A 14,159-nucleotide genomic window follows, 5' to 3' on the forward strand; every position below is an offset into this window, starting at 1 on the left:
TGGGAGTTGTAGTCCAAAAACAGATGGAGACCCAAGTTTGGGAAACCCTGGTGAAGCAAAAGCCAGGAGATAAAATTCCTTGTGGGAGATATGATGATGGTGATGATATATCATATGTTGCAGTAGTAGTAGTAGTAGTAGTAGTAGTAGTAATAATAATAATAATAATAATAGTAATAATAATGGCAGCAACAACCCTGGGTAGAAGCACACACCGTGGCAAAGCTTTGAATAATTATTTCTTCCACGGTTATTAATCCACCCCTCTGCCCCCCAGCTGCCCTTATAATCCCCAAGCATGTGCTAGTGACATCACCCGGCCATCAGCTCCAAGTTCCTGTCCCCTGTAACTGTCATTAAGTGCTGCGAGCAAATGAAAAATGACTGGGAGACTCAGCGGCTCCCACCACTGACCTTGTGTATTATTAGAATGACCTCCCTTTGCTTTGACCATAGGAGGGAGAGAGAGTGAGAGCGAGAGCAAAGTCTTCCCTGATATCATTGCAGTGGCTGGGACTGAATCGAAGCTGTTTGCAAGGGGATGGTGATGGCAGAGAGAGTGAGCGGGGGCAGGGAGCAAAAGAGTAAGGAATGCCAAGTAAATGTTATGCAAAGCTGGGGGGGGGGGGGCTCAATAAATACTTAATCAGAAGCGGAGTCTTTGGGGAGTTGCCCTTTTAGCAGATAGAAAATAACACAGGAGTGGGGCATAGAGAGGCCCAACATTTTGCCCTCTGACTCATGTTCGTAACAGAATCTTCCCCTGCTTTCTAAGGCAAAGATCAACAATCTTCTTAAGCCTGTGGGCACATCTGGATATTTGGATGAATGCTTTGGGTGCCCCCCTGCCCTGCTCAAGTCACTTCTCTCCCCTGTGGATCTGTCCCCTTACACCCGACACACAGAAAGGAGGATGTGTGCTCACTCCTCCCCACATTTCCACAGGATATTGGTAAAAGCTGGATCCAGTGGAATTAATCAGTGTCTTGGAAAGTACATAGAGCTGAAAGAGGAAGTGGGAAAGAGTGGCCCTCTTCTAACTTCCTCCTTCTGTTCTGCATAGCAAGAGAACAGTGAGGGTGCTGGTGCCTCTGAGTCTTTGTGGGCACCAGGACAAGAACTGAAAGGTGTGATTATGTCATCGGGGGCCACACTGGCACCCCCAGTTCTAAGGAGTAGAACACCAGGGTTGGATGGGATAAGGTGTTGGCTTGTGGCAGAATTGGCAGTATCGTCAACAGCATGATTTTCATTCCTTAAAAATTCTGCTTAGCCTCCAGGAATTCTTTAGCAAAAAGACCTGCTCCTTAATTCTGTTGCTGTGCTTTTATGCATGATGGACTGTATGCATGATATGCCAGTCTTCATAATATGGTTACTGGAGGGCTGCCACCCTGACCTAGCCTAGGTTGCAAGGGTCTTCATTTGTGAGCAGCGGCCCAGGTGCAGATTGAGAGATTTTCTGTATGCTATCACAAATCTACACATAGCTATTCTCCAGATCCTTCTCTGCATTTTCTAGTGCTGGCTGACTACTCCATGGAAAAAATGGAATACTTTCATTTAAACAGCAGAAGACATTTGGTGTCAAAATCTGATAGCTGCTGCACATTTGGCAGGACTTGGCAGCTACTAGCTAGCATGCAGTGACATTCAATTTCTGAGAACTTATGTCAACATTCCCCAACCTGGTGCTTTTGGGGTTGTTTCAGACTAGAACTCCTGTCTCCCGCAGCCCGTGTGCTATTGACATAGTATCATTATAGCATTTTTCTTGGGGTGGTGGTGGTGGTTTCCAGTCTGGATGATGTCCAGGGATCGCTTCCAGGCTTGTGATTCTGTACCACAAAGGTTTAGAATCTAGTGGAAGATGACACTGTACCAGTCAGATCAGTTTCTTTATAAGATAATGGCCTTGGCTGGTCTGTTAAGCACCAACATTCACATGTCCAAAGAGGTTTCCCTGTTGCCATGGAGACAAATAGGTGGCTCTTTTCCTACCTCAAATGGCTGGATGCCAGCTTATCCTAGGATGGAATGGAGAAGAGTAAGCCAAGAAGTGCTGTGTATGAGAGACACAGAGAGAGGAGAGAAAGAGAGGGTTTTGGTTGATGTTGGAAGCTGAAGACACAGAGGCTTTTCTTGCTCTCTGCTGGATTTATAACTACAATTCAGGGATGTCCCTGGGCCAGGGGTGCCAACTTGAATACAATATTGGGAGGGGGGCAGGTAAGCCCCGCCCCACATAATCGATCACAGGATGTGGTCACACACACCATTGGTATGGCAATGCCCATCAACTGGGTGGCCAACCCCCTCAAATATTATATTGGGTGGGGCAAAGCCCCCTCAGCCCCTAGGAGTTGGGTCCTATGATGGGAACTTAATGGGGAAGTAAGATCTGTGGAGTGTTAATGCTGCAAGCCCCTCCATCCTATGCTCAGGTTGTATATATGTATAAATAAAACTAGATAACCTAAAGACACCACAGTCTCCATTGACCTTCATTCCAAGGAAATGAAGCTCTTGATCATCACAGGCATCCCTGAAGTCTCTGCTCAGAGACTGGGGTGCGCACAGCAGAATTTTAAGCTGCCTTAATGTGTATGTATGTTTTAAGTCTTATACATGATTCAGTGTGCACAGTGCTTGCAGATTTTCAAATATGAAGCAGTTTTATAAATGTCCTAAATAAATAAATCCAACAAACAAATGTTGGTGTGGTGCAGAGGATGGCGTCCACAGCATGGCTCGATAAACAACTCATGCAAATGCTTTTCCATGGTTGGAATATTGGATGTGCTGGAACTTTGCCATGCAGACACAAATTTCTATTGCAATTTCTCTTTAAGCAAAATTGGCAATTCTTTGCCAGTCCTTTTGCCTGTTATTTGCAGAAACAGTTAACAATGACAACAACACTGAAGACTGATTTAAGTGAGAGAGACACAGAGAATCTCAAAGCCTTGTCTTCCAATCAACTCCCTTGGTTGGAAAATAGATCTGATACTCTCTGGACTAACTCCTGGCCAGAAAAGGGGTCATTTTATTACAAGTTATGACAAGCTGCAGAGAGATGGGGAGAGAACTCAATAAGGAGCATCAGCAAGTGGAATAAAAAAAAAAAGGAATGCTCTTGATGGTTTTGAAGGCAGACTGAAGATGACTTCAAATGATAGGTGTTAGCAGAAACCTTGATATAATCAACGGGGGGGATTTCAAACATGGCATCTTCAGGAAAGTGATCCAGGAACGAGAGATGGAGTGCTGCTCACCAGTTGGATAGAGTGGATGCTTCTTCTCCTCCCCGCCACCAGCAAGTGCCTGAGCATGCTTCAGTATTAATGTGCCATCTCCTCTTCATAAAGGAGTGAGTTACATGATTACAGAAGAGCCCTACAACTATGGGTGCCTCTCTCTTCTTGAAAGTGCCTTAGGAAATGACGGGGATGTTTGGGATTTTCTTAGCATCTCAGCTTTAAAATCATAACCACAACAGAGGATCTCTCTCCCTCCCTCCCTCTCTCCCTTTTCCCCCCCCTCTCTCTCACACACAGAGAATTCATGAAGCAACAAGTACCATATGTAGGCACTAAGATGGTCCTTTTGTCCCCAGGGATCCATAAGGTTATTTTCAACTATGCACAGCAAATATTTTCATAAGGCAAACCTACACAACTTGTGACCCACCAGGCTAAAGACACTGAGTTACATGCATTGTTGCCAGAGTTTTTTTTTTAAAAGAAAAAAGGTGCCACTACTCACTATGAAGTGCCATACTTTTTCTGCTGGCAAAATGTTTTACATCCATGGAATGTTGTTGCACAAGGGAATGTGTAAACTGTTCCACAAGGCATTTCCGCTGGTTCAACTAAGTCCCTGGATTCCTCTGTTGTGCAAAATTAAAATCCATCCATCTCCTAACTCAAGGTCAGTCTGTCCTCATGCTACCGGACAGAGAATTTTGGATACAACCCCAGATGGGGGACTGTCTCGTTTAGCTACCTGAGGCGAAACTGCAAGGTGCCGCCCTCTGCACACACTGTGCACCATGCTTACCGGGGTCATGTGGCTGAGGCTTCCTGTGTGATCGTGTGGAGCCCTCTCGTGACCTTCTCAAAACCCTGGTAAGCAAGGTGCTCTGCCTCACTTACCGGGGTCTCAGGAAGGGCATGTGAGGCATCCAGGCACCTCCTCAACATCTTACTTGAACTTGGATGGTGCTGCAGTCGCTTCTTGTGTCTCCAGCAGTAGGGGCAGTGGTGCATGCCTCCAGTCAGTAGAGGGCAGGCTTGAGATTATCAGACAGTCAGGGAATATACACTCTGTGGTTTTGCCACTAAATGCCTAAGCTCCACCCCATTTCCTCCTTCTTTCTCCTCTCTTTCTCTTTTCTTGCATAAGGATACGTTGAATGTGGCTCTAGTGATGTAGCGTAGAATCTGAAGCTGTCGTCCCCCCACCCCTTTACCAGTAGAGCTCTGTTGTGTTATATTTTTCCCTTTAAAGCTCTGGGAAGGGAATGGGGTCCCCTAACAACTCTCAGCACTCTTAACAAACTGCAGCTCCCATAATTCTTTGGTAGATGCCAGGACTTTGATATCACATAGTGCATGGGTAGGCAAACTAATGCCCGGCGGCCGGATCTGGCCCAATAGCCTTCTAAATCCGGTCCGCGGATGGTCCGGGAATCAGCTTTTTTTTACATGAGTAGAATGTGTCCTTTTCTTTAAAATGCATCTCTGGGTTATCTGTGGGGCCTGCCTGGTGTTTTTACATGAGTAGAAGAATGCGCCCTTTTATTTAAGATGCATCTCTGGGTTATTTGTGGGGCATAGGAATTTGTTCATTTGCCCCCCTTCAAAATATAGTCTGGCCCCCCACAAGGTCTGAGGGACAGTGCTGAAAAAGTTTGCTGACCCCTGACATAGTGCATTAAATGTATGGTAGGAATGTGACCCAAAATACACCTTGTACATAGAAAGCTAGAATGTCTGTGGGGAGGGTGTGTGTGGGCTCTAGTATTCTCATTAATGTATTAGTTTTCTATGTTCAGGGTTTGTTAGTCCGGACTGAGTTCACGCCACACTTTCTCCGTGCTGGGATAGCCCAGTTGGTAGACCGTGGGACTCTTAATCTCGGTTATGGGTTTGAGCCCCATGTTGGGGCAAAAGATTCCTGCATTGCAGAGAGTTGGACTAGAAAGATGACCCGTGTGGTCCCTTCCAATTCTATGCTTCTTTGATTCTATGATTCCGCATTCCCTGCCTCTGTGAGTGGTACAGTTCAGGAAGTGGGCCTTATTATTCTAAAGCAGCAGTTTTATAGACACCTGGGAGTAAGTCCCAGTGGACTCAGTGGGGTTATTTCTGAGTGGACTTGCCCAGGGTCCTGCTGTGAGCCTTCAACTGCTTTTGAAAGACATGGGTCAGGGCAGTGATGGGGCATGTTTGATTCTGAGCTCGAGCCCCACAGGAAAGTGTGGGAGGAATGTTGAGGGAACACACATGTTGTGTCCCTAGGAAGACTGTAGGAAGACAATGGCTTTGGCTAGCGATACCAGCTCCAAACAATCGAGCCTTTATCTCAGCAAAGATAGAATGGCATCATGCACATTCTTTAATGGAGACTAAAGGCATTCTTTCTAGCAGCTTGGGATGCTTTCTTCGAGTCATGAACTTTTCTGTATTTCATCTTAAATGAGTGGATTCAAGTGCTTAGCCTGATGTTGACGAGGCATTATTCTTATTATTAGGTTGTATTAGGTTGTATTCAGCTTACTCAGAGTAGACCAGTTGAAATAAATAGGCTGATATTAGGCTGCAGTCTTAAGCCTACTTAAGTGGGAAGGAAGCACCCGTGAATTCAATAGGACTTACTTCTGATTAAACAGGGTTAGGCTTGCGCCATTTATTTCAGTGGGCGTGCTCTGACTGTGACCTAGTTGGAGTCAACTCTCAATTAATAAGAATTTATTTATTTATTTAACATATGACAGTAGCAATCCAAATAACGGATGTTTTAAATCACATTTTACCAGTGAGTAAGAACTTGAGCTATTATTTATGATTTTTTTAAAAGTTCATCTTCTGTTGTTATTTGAATGAATACGTCCCCCTCGCCAAATAAAATCAATCTTTCTCGGGTAGATACACTTACATTTGTGTGTGTGTGTTCTCTCCCCACCCCCTTTCCTTAAATTAATTTGATCTAGCCAAATGTCAAGGCAAACCCGCAACAACAGTACCAATAAAACAATACGGATCATATATTTGCGTTTTTAAAAATCGGCCCCAATGGACAAAACGCGTAGACAATAAAAGATGGCGAATGTGCGCTTCCTTCAGGTAAAGGATGAGTTGCGCAAACTTGGACTAAATGGGAAAACGGCAACGGATCGAAGAAATGTGATGTGCGCACACCGATCTCAAGTCAACTAAGAGGAGAGGAGTGAGCCGAGGGAGGTTCTGTTACCTGTTAACTAAAAGTTGCCCTTTGCTATAAGTTCTGTTTCACCTGCTCGCCCCTCAGAAGCTTTTATCTAAGCCAGGCAGCTGATCAACAGACAACCCAAGAAAGATAGTTTGCCCTGAACATATTTCCAAGTGGGGGATTTCAATTTTAAGTAATAAACGAGGAGCAATTAACTGGTCGCGTTTGCCTGATTCCTTTTAAGAAAGGGTTATCTACTGTGATGCGATCGCAGCCAATACAACGCCTTTTCTGTTTATTGAGTTTTTGTGCCGTATATGTGTTTAAGTAACCATATCAATACTAACTCACAGGTTGCAATCCTGTGCTCACTTACTTGGGAGTAAGTGCCCTTGAAGACAGAGGGACGTGCTTCTGTGTTTAGATGTGGGCTCTGAAGCATTAGCGGTTGAAATACTGTATGTTGTTGGGGGTACGCTTTATGTTAAGATATACTATGTTGCCAAAAGCTGGGGGGGAGAGAGAGAGAAGGAGAAGGAGAAGGAGAAGGCAAATTCCGAGGTCCCGGAATAATATTGCATTGTGTTCAGAGGATACTATTAAAATTGGTTGCCGCCCTGGTAAAACACAGCTGGATCGGTCCAGCATTCTCTTCTCACAGTGGCCACCAGGTGCATCTGGGAAGCCCGCAAACAGGACGTGAGCGCAGCAGCAACTCTCTCCACTAACGAACCGCGGCAACTGGGATACAGCGGCAGTTCTGAGCTACATGAATCGATTCCCTATAAGGCGGCTGATGGGCTGATTTAGCGTAAAGCGGCTGGTTGTGTTCTAAATCAGCCTTCCGCATGCGAGTTGCTGTAGTCCAGAAGAAGAGGAAACTTGTAGGATCAGGCCAGTGGCCCATCTAGTCCAGCCAGCATTCCTGTTGTCACAATGGCCAACCAGATGGTTGCTGTAAGATACCCTCAAACTGAACCTGAGCCCAACAGATGTTGGAGGGTGAGCATAGCTGTCGAGGCTAGCAGCCATTGATCGCCACATATAAAGAGGCACAGTTCAATAGGTAAGCAAGTCACACTGAACTCCGTGGGTCTTACTTCTGAGTGTAGGCAATGATCAGGACTGCACTGTTAGACCCCCCTAGTCTGTAGGCACTGGTTATAGCATTTGCCCCCTCGCCCAACAAATCCTGAGCCCCCTTCTCACCACACACACGTCAATCCCATCTCAACAAAAGAAGACACCTCCTCCCAGAATAAAGTCACATTGCAAAGTTATTAAGAGACATCTCCCGGTTCCAAAGACGACCCTGGGACAGGGGCTTTGGGGGGGGGGGGAGACGGGAGGCATGGATTCAACGGACCAGGAGAGTCTGGGCAACCAGAAAGCGGTTTTTTTGGGGGGGGGGGAGGAAAATCTATGGGGGAAAGCCGATAAGCCTGTCTGACTGTATACAATCGTCCCCCTTTTCTACAAAGTTGCGGAAGCGACAGTCGGGCAGATGGTAATCTCAAAAGCAGATAGGGGGGCTCCGGCGAGGGGGGGGGGCGGGCGGCGGAGAGGGAGGCACCGTCGCTCTTTGTCGAGGTCCCCTTGGCTGGCTAATCAGCTCCAGCGTCTGCGGCGGGTCCCTGAACCCTCCCGTCTGCTTTCGACGGCTTGACGGCCTGGAAAAAACGCGGCACCTGAATTATTGAAGAGGAAGGCAGTTGACTTCTCACCCTCTCCTTCGCTTTCTCTCTCGGAATCCATCACCTGAGCGTTTTCTCTGAAAGGCTAGAAAAAGCGGGGGAGTACACGAGGAGGGGTGGAGGGCCGAGAGAGGCAAAGACTGGGACCGGACAGAGACCCTCTGGAAACCCCAGGAGGGCGCTGCCGCCCCATCACCTGCCTGAACAGACGGCGCACGGGCCACGCGGAACAACGCCTCTCCTCGCGGAGACCAGAGGAAGAAAGTCCCAAAAGACTCTGGATCCGTGAGAAAGTCCCATTCTAGACTCAACCCACTCAAAAAGAAGGGGCAGGTTACAGAGGGTGTCTGTGTGGAACGCAGGTGGTTTTGCTGAGAGGACTTTATATTCATTTAAAATAATCCCTCAATTGATCTAAAATCTTAATTCCCAAGCATGTTATTTCCTTTCCCCTCCGAGGGGTTTTGTACCCCTCCCTTTCCCCAGATCAGGGCACAGGGCGGCTTATAACACAAGATGCACTGCAGACAGTAATCTAAAATAGAAAACAAAGCTATAATTCCATAGATCCATTGTAGACTGAAAAATACAGCAACTGCCATAGTTAAACTATGGAACTTGCTCCCGCAAGAGGCAGTGAGGGCCACCTGCCTGGCTTTAAAAATGGAGCAGACAAATTCATGGAGAAGTCTGTCAGTGGCTAACGGGTTGGTTTTTCCTCTGCACTATGCCTCTGAATACCAGTTGCTGGGAATCGCAGGTGGGAAGAGTGGGCTTCCCATGGGCATCTAGCTGGCCACTGTGAGAACTGGATGCTGAACTTAACAGCCAAGACTCAACTCCAGTCAGCATCCGCATCATCAGAATTCCAAGGGCCTGGACAAACCACGGTCTGGAAAAGTGACGTGGCAGAGCAACTGGATTGCTCTGGGACGCCATATGCATTGCTGGCATTCCATATGGCCACGTGCTGAATCTGAAAGATTTATATTACAAAAAGGCTTTGCATGATGGACCTCCTGTGAGCAAGGGGTACTTTGGAGTTCAAATAGGATTGCGTCTATATTTTACAATTAGGCTGGGAATGTTAGTTACAAACCCCCAACACCAACAAACATGCCAGAAGGACGTCTCAATCCTAAGCATGTTCATTAGAGAGCAAGCTCGGTGGAATCGTGGGAGCTTGCTTCCAAGTAAACATGCATAGGATTGGGACCCAAAGGGACCCAAAGTCGCCTTCTTCTCCTCAGCTCCTTCATTGGAATGTCCCTGGATATCATCCTTGCCCTTGAACCCAGGTCTTTCGAATGGAATATATCTAGAGAGTGGAGTGGGAGTTGGAGTGAGGTGAGTGCGGCCGCCTGCCACCTTAAAGGAAAGGGGTCCCGATCCAACCAAGCGGCAGCGCTTCGAGGCCCCCTGGTTTCCATAGGAGAGAACTGGGCACTTACTCAGCTCTCCCTCTGGAAATGAAGGTGGCTCCCAACCCCTTAATTTGCACAGGATGTGACCCAAACTCCTCGCTTTAAAAATCTGTTCGAACTTTCATTTCCAGGGCTGTCTAAATGGGACTCCGAAGGCGCCCCACGCCCCCTCAAATTCAATCATTTTATTTTATTGTCAGCAGGGGAGGAAATAATTCATCTACTGGCAGTGCTATGTGGGGATCCTCGGAAGTCAGGGTCACTATGTTCAGAAGGGTTTAACCCCCAGATAGTTGTGTGTAGGATCGTAGCCTGAATCTATACCTGTCATTGCAACAACAACAACAACAACATGTTTTAATTTCAGGAGAACGGAGCTTCCATACTGATGAACCGGGGTCCATAGTGAAGATTTTATGAAAATCCACCAACTACCATCTTGCATTGATCAGACCTATCATCCTTTCTGAAGACCCAAAGGAAACAATATGTGCGGGGCGTGTGTGGCTCCTCGTCGTTGCCAAATAAGCAGCACGTAGTTCACCTTAGCGCGCGCGCGCACTTGCTAGTAGGATAATCAAACCGCAAAGGGACATGTTAAAATTTGGGGACATATTAAAACCCACCGGCAAGGGACCTGATAAAATCCGCCAGCCAACCCTTTCGCATTTTCCCGATCTAATATATATGATTTCGGTCCAAAATAAAGGAACGTCTCCAAATCTCCTCTCCCCCCCTCTCTCACACATATCAAGCGCCGAAAAGGGGGAGGTATATATATTGAAATTAAGGTAGCGCCGATGTGTGTGTTTTAATAATGAATCTAATTAGCATCGGGGGAAACCCATTAGGCGCAATCGCGTGAAAATCAAAATCTGCCTTACGACTTGGACAGCTTGACGCCGGAGTCCTTGCACTGCCCCCTCCCACTAGCCTCCCCCCTCCTCCTAATCATGGGGCTGGACCACTCAGCCTCGCCTCCGTTGACAGGCGAGGCAGGAGGGCAGCGATAGATACCATTGTCCAGCCCTGACCCTCCATTAACACTCTCTATCAGCTTCTGTGGGCTGTCCCCGGTTCCCATCCCGTCTCCAGATTCGAAAGGCTTCGAAAGGCACCCGTGTGTTGATGATGATGGTGACGATGATGATGCTGAGCTGGACCCCCTCGCCCTCTCCCTTTCCTCTTTGCCTCGACTAAATGGATGGAGTGGATGATGACCTAAAAACCTTGCCCCCTCCCCAGCTCAATTTGCTTTATTACCCTCCCTCTAGAGAGCTATTGTTCCGCAGGTGTTTCCAATTTGCACCCCCCCACACACTCTTGGCCAATGGCTTCTCTGTAGTTCTACATTCCGATTCTTCTGCTCCTCATTCAGTCCTTTAAGTCCCATTAATCCCGAAAGAAGAAGAAGAAAATGTGCTTTGCGTCCATTGAGGATAAATACATCAATAAATGCTGAACAAAGTGCGTGTGTGATTTTTATTTTTTTAAAATGAAAACTGTAAAGTAAAAAATGGAAGAAGAAGAAGAGTTGGAATCCCTACTCTTCAATGAATCCTCTGATTGTCTCTCTAATTGGGGATGAGGAGGGGGAGGTGGATGGGGAGGTGTAAGAGAAACAGCTGACCTGTTGGGGTGACAGACACAGGTTGGGGAGGGTGACATTTGATTGTAAGCCTCCCTTTGAAAAGAAGAAAAGGAGAGGACCAGTCCAATAGAAGCTGGGACCGAGGGAGCCGGAGGGTTGCTAAGAGACAGGGATGCTGACGAAGTTCTATCAGAAGCTCTACCCTGACCTTATGCAAATGGGGGGCTGCCAGCTCTTTGTAGGGAGGTGAAATTTCCACCCACCATGTCACCCATACCTGGCACTCAGCCTTTTATTCAAATGTCCTCTAAAACACACTCACAGAGAAAGAGGTGACAACGCATGACACACTGGAGGAGAGAGGGAGAGAGGGAAACAAATCAGAGTTGGGAGGAGGAGAAAACTAGATTTCAATGTCAGCGCTTTCTCTTTTTTTTCCCACTCGCTCCTTGGCTTCGAAAACTAGGCATTCCCTCTCCGCGCGCCCCCACCCCGCCCGCCCATCGCCTTTCCCGGAAAGGTCCTTCGATTGCCTTCATTCACATCAAGAGGCTATCATAATAAACTCGCATTCTTGGTTCTAGAACGCTTAATACGCCGTTACAGGCTGGGTTGGCTTAGCAACAGCCAGGCACAATGCAGAGGAGCGGAATGTCGTTATTTAAGGACGTAAGAGGAGGGCCCTGCTAGATCAGGCCTATCCTAGCATCCTGTCCTTGCAGTGGCCGACCAAATGCCTGTGGAAAGCCAGCGAGGTGGAGGCTAGCGCAACGGCACTTTGGCCACCTGCGATTCCAAGCGAGTGGTTTTCAGAGGCATATATTTCTTTGGGACATTTACTTCCCACCTTTCCCCTCCCCTCCCAACTCGAGTTCCCAGCAGCTCAAGGTGGTCCCCGGTCCCGCTTTATCCTCTCAGCAACCCTGAGAGGTAGGATAAACTAAGAGTGACTGCGAGTCTCCTAACCCTAATCCTGGTCGCTTTATATAATCCGAGGAAGAAGATTCCCAACCTAGCGGCGCAGTCCGACGACTAGGGAAGTTATCTGTTCCCTCTCAGCCTGTTTAGGGACTCCCATATCCATAAGAGCACCATTAGAGTGGAAATAAAGGTGGCTTTTGCTCCTGCTGCCCTGACAATACCTGCCTATGTGTTTTGATCCATTAGTATTTGTGAAAATGGGAGGATCAAAGAGTGTACAGCGCGCATTCATAGAGAGAGAGAGAGAGAGAGCTTTCCTGATTAACTAACAGGAAGAAGCACATGATCTTGGCTTAATTTTAACTGGGGGCTGGGGTAGAAAAACTTGTTCCTCCAAGTCAGACTGCTAGTGGGAGTTCACTTGACCGAAAGCTCCCCATACACCAATCCCTGCGCATAGAAAGCTAGCATGTCAACAGGGAAAGCCCTGAACACAGAAAATCAGCACTTCAGGAAAAAGGTTAGACTAATACCCTTCCAAGTAACTAGTTTTCTATATGCACAATTAGATAGCATCCAGTCATGTGACCTCCAGTTGCAGTCTTTTGTGGTGTAGCCAGACATGGCACAGGTTACTGAGAACCTTGGACAGGGCCTGCTATATATCTATATGCTTTTTGGAAGGTTGGGTGGATATTTCCCATTACAACAATCCGGCAAGACACATTGGCATTAAGAGACGCTTACTTGCCCAGAGTAACGCATTGACCCCACATCAGCGTACTAGCAGATTACCCCTCGATGTTCCGAGCTTTGTCCCCCAAAACCTATACGCACATTTGATAATATGCAAAGCCCTCTTCAACCTAGGATAAATTCTAAAATGTGGACCATCTTCAGCTTCAGTTTGAGAACACCTGTCTCTCACACAAACATCAATGGACGCCATTGGTGCTAAGCTGAACTGAGTTATCTATCTGGGCAGGTTAGGGAAGCGTTTTTAGATCCGGATTGTATCCGACGACGTCACACTCGAAAGGAGACCCACTGAAATTAATGGACTTGTTTTTAACGAAGCCGAGGCGACGGGAGAAGTAGAGGCAGCCTCTTAACCAGGGTCCGAGGGGTGAGGCAACCATCTGACTAGGGTTTCTTCGGATCTAAGCTAAACACACCCCGGATAAATCAATACCAGCGTCCAGCGTGGACAGAGTAACTGGTTTTCAAATGCAAGTCGAGAAAAAATTATTTAGGAAGAAGTGCTGGGTTGTTCAGCCACAATCCTAGGCACACTTACCTGGCAGTAAGTCCTATTGAAATCAGTGGGACTTACTTCCGAGTAAACGTGGCCTCAGGATTGAGTTGTGAGACTGAGACTGGCCAGGCTACCTGTGACTTGCAAGGGATCTTAACTAAACACACACGCATGGTGGTATTGATATTTATAATTACTTTGACCCCCCCCCCCTTATTTCCTCTCGAAGGACCCCAGGGAGGCCTACCACAAAATATAATAGTGAAATCAAATTTAAAACATTTTCAAAATAGAGCATCAGTAACGCCTCTTTGGGTCAGACCAACTCCTGTAATAACCTTTCAGTTCGAAGAGGGAGTCACCGGAGAGGCGCAAAGCATGAAAACAATGCCCTTCTCCGTTGGTTTCTCCTAAGCATGATGTTATTCAGTGATATACTTCTCTTGAATATGGAGGTTTGGTCGAACGATTATGAAAAACATCGACAGACCATGAATTTATCGAGCCCCGCAAAAAAAGCAGTCAGCTTGTAGTGTAAGGATGTGGCCATGAATGAGAGAGGGAGCGTGCAAGCCTAACCATGTTTTACTGAAGAAGTACTACTGAAATCAATGGATCCTGCTACCAGGTAAGTGAAAGTAGGATTTACTTGGGAGTAAGCTTCGTAGATCATAGTGGGAGTCACTTCTGAGTAAACATTGATTGGAACAATTTCCCAAGTCTTGACAATCCATTTAAGTGAAGAGTTTTTTCAACAAATTAAGGAGGAACTATTAATATCCGAAGTAGCTAACTGCTTTACTTTTTTTTTTTTTTAAAGGAAGGAGTATGAGAGCTCGTTC

General features: G+C 46.8%; 1 long non-coding RNA gene across 1 annotated transcript; it reads left to right on the forward strand.

The window, feature by feature from the left end:
- The first annotated feature begins 7,417 nt into the window (after nt 1-7,417).
- LOC308463569 lies at nt 7,418-10,048 on the forward strand. The gene is made up of 2 exons (XR_013979619.1): nt 7,418-7,498; nt 9,918-10,048. It is a non-coding gene; the product is annotated as an uncharacterized lncRNA (long non-coding RNA).
- The last annotated feature ends 4,111 nt before the right edge of the window (nt 10,049-14,159 follow it).

Source organism: Podarcis pityusensis (genome assembly GCF_964106645.2).
Source record: "Podarcis pityusensis genome assembly, chromosome: 14".
NCBI lineage: Eukaryota > Metazoa > Chordata > Lepidosauria > Squamata > Lacertidae > Podarcis > Podarcis pityusensis.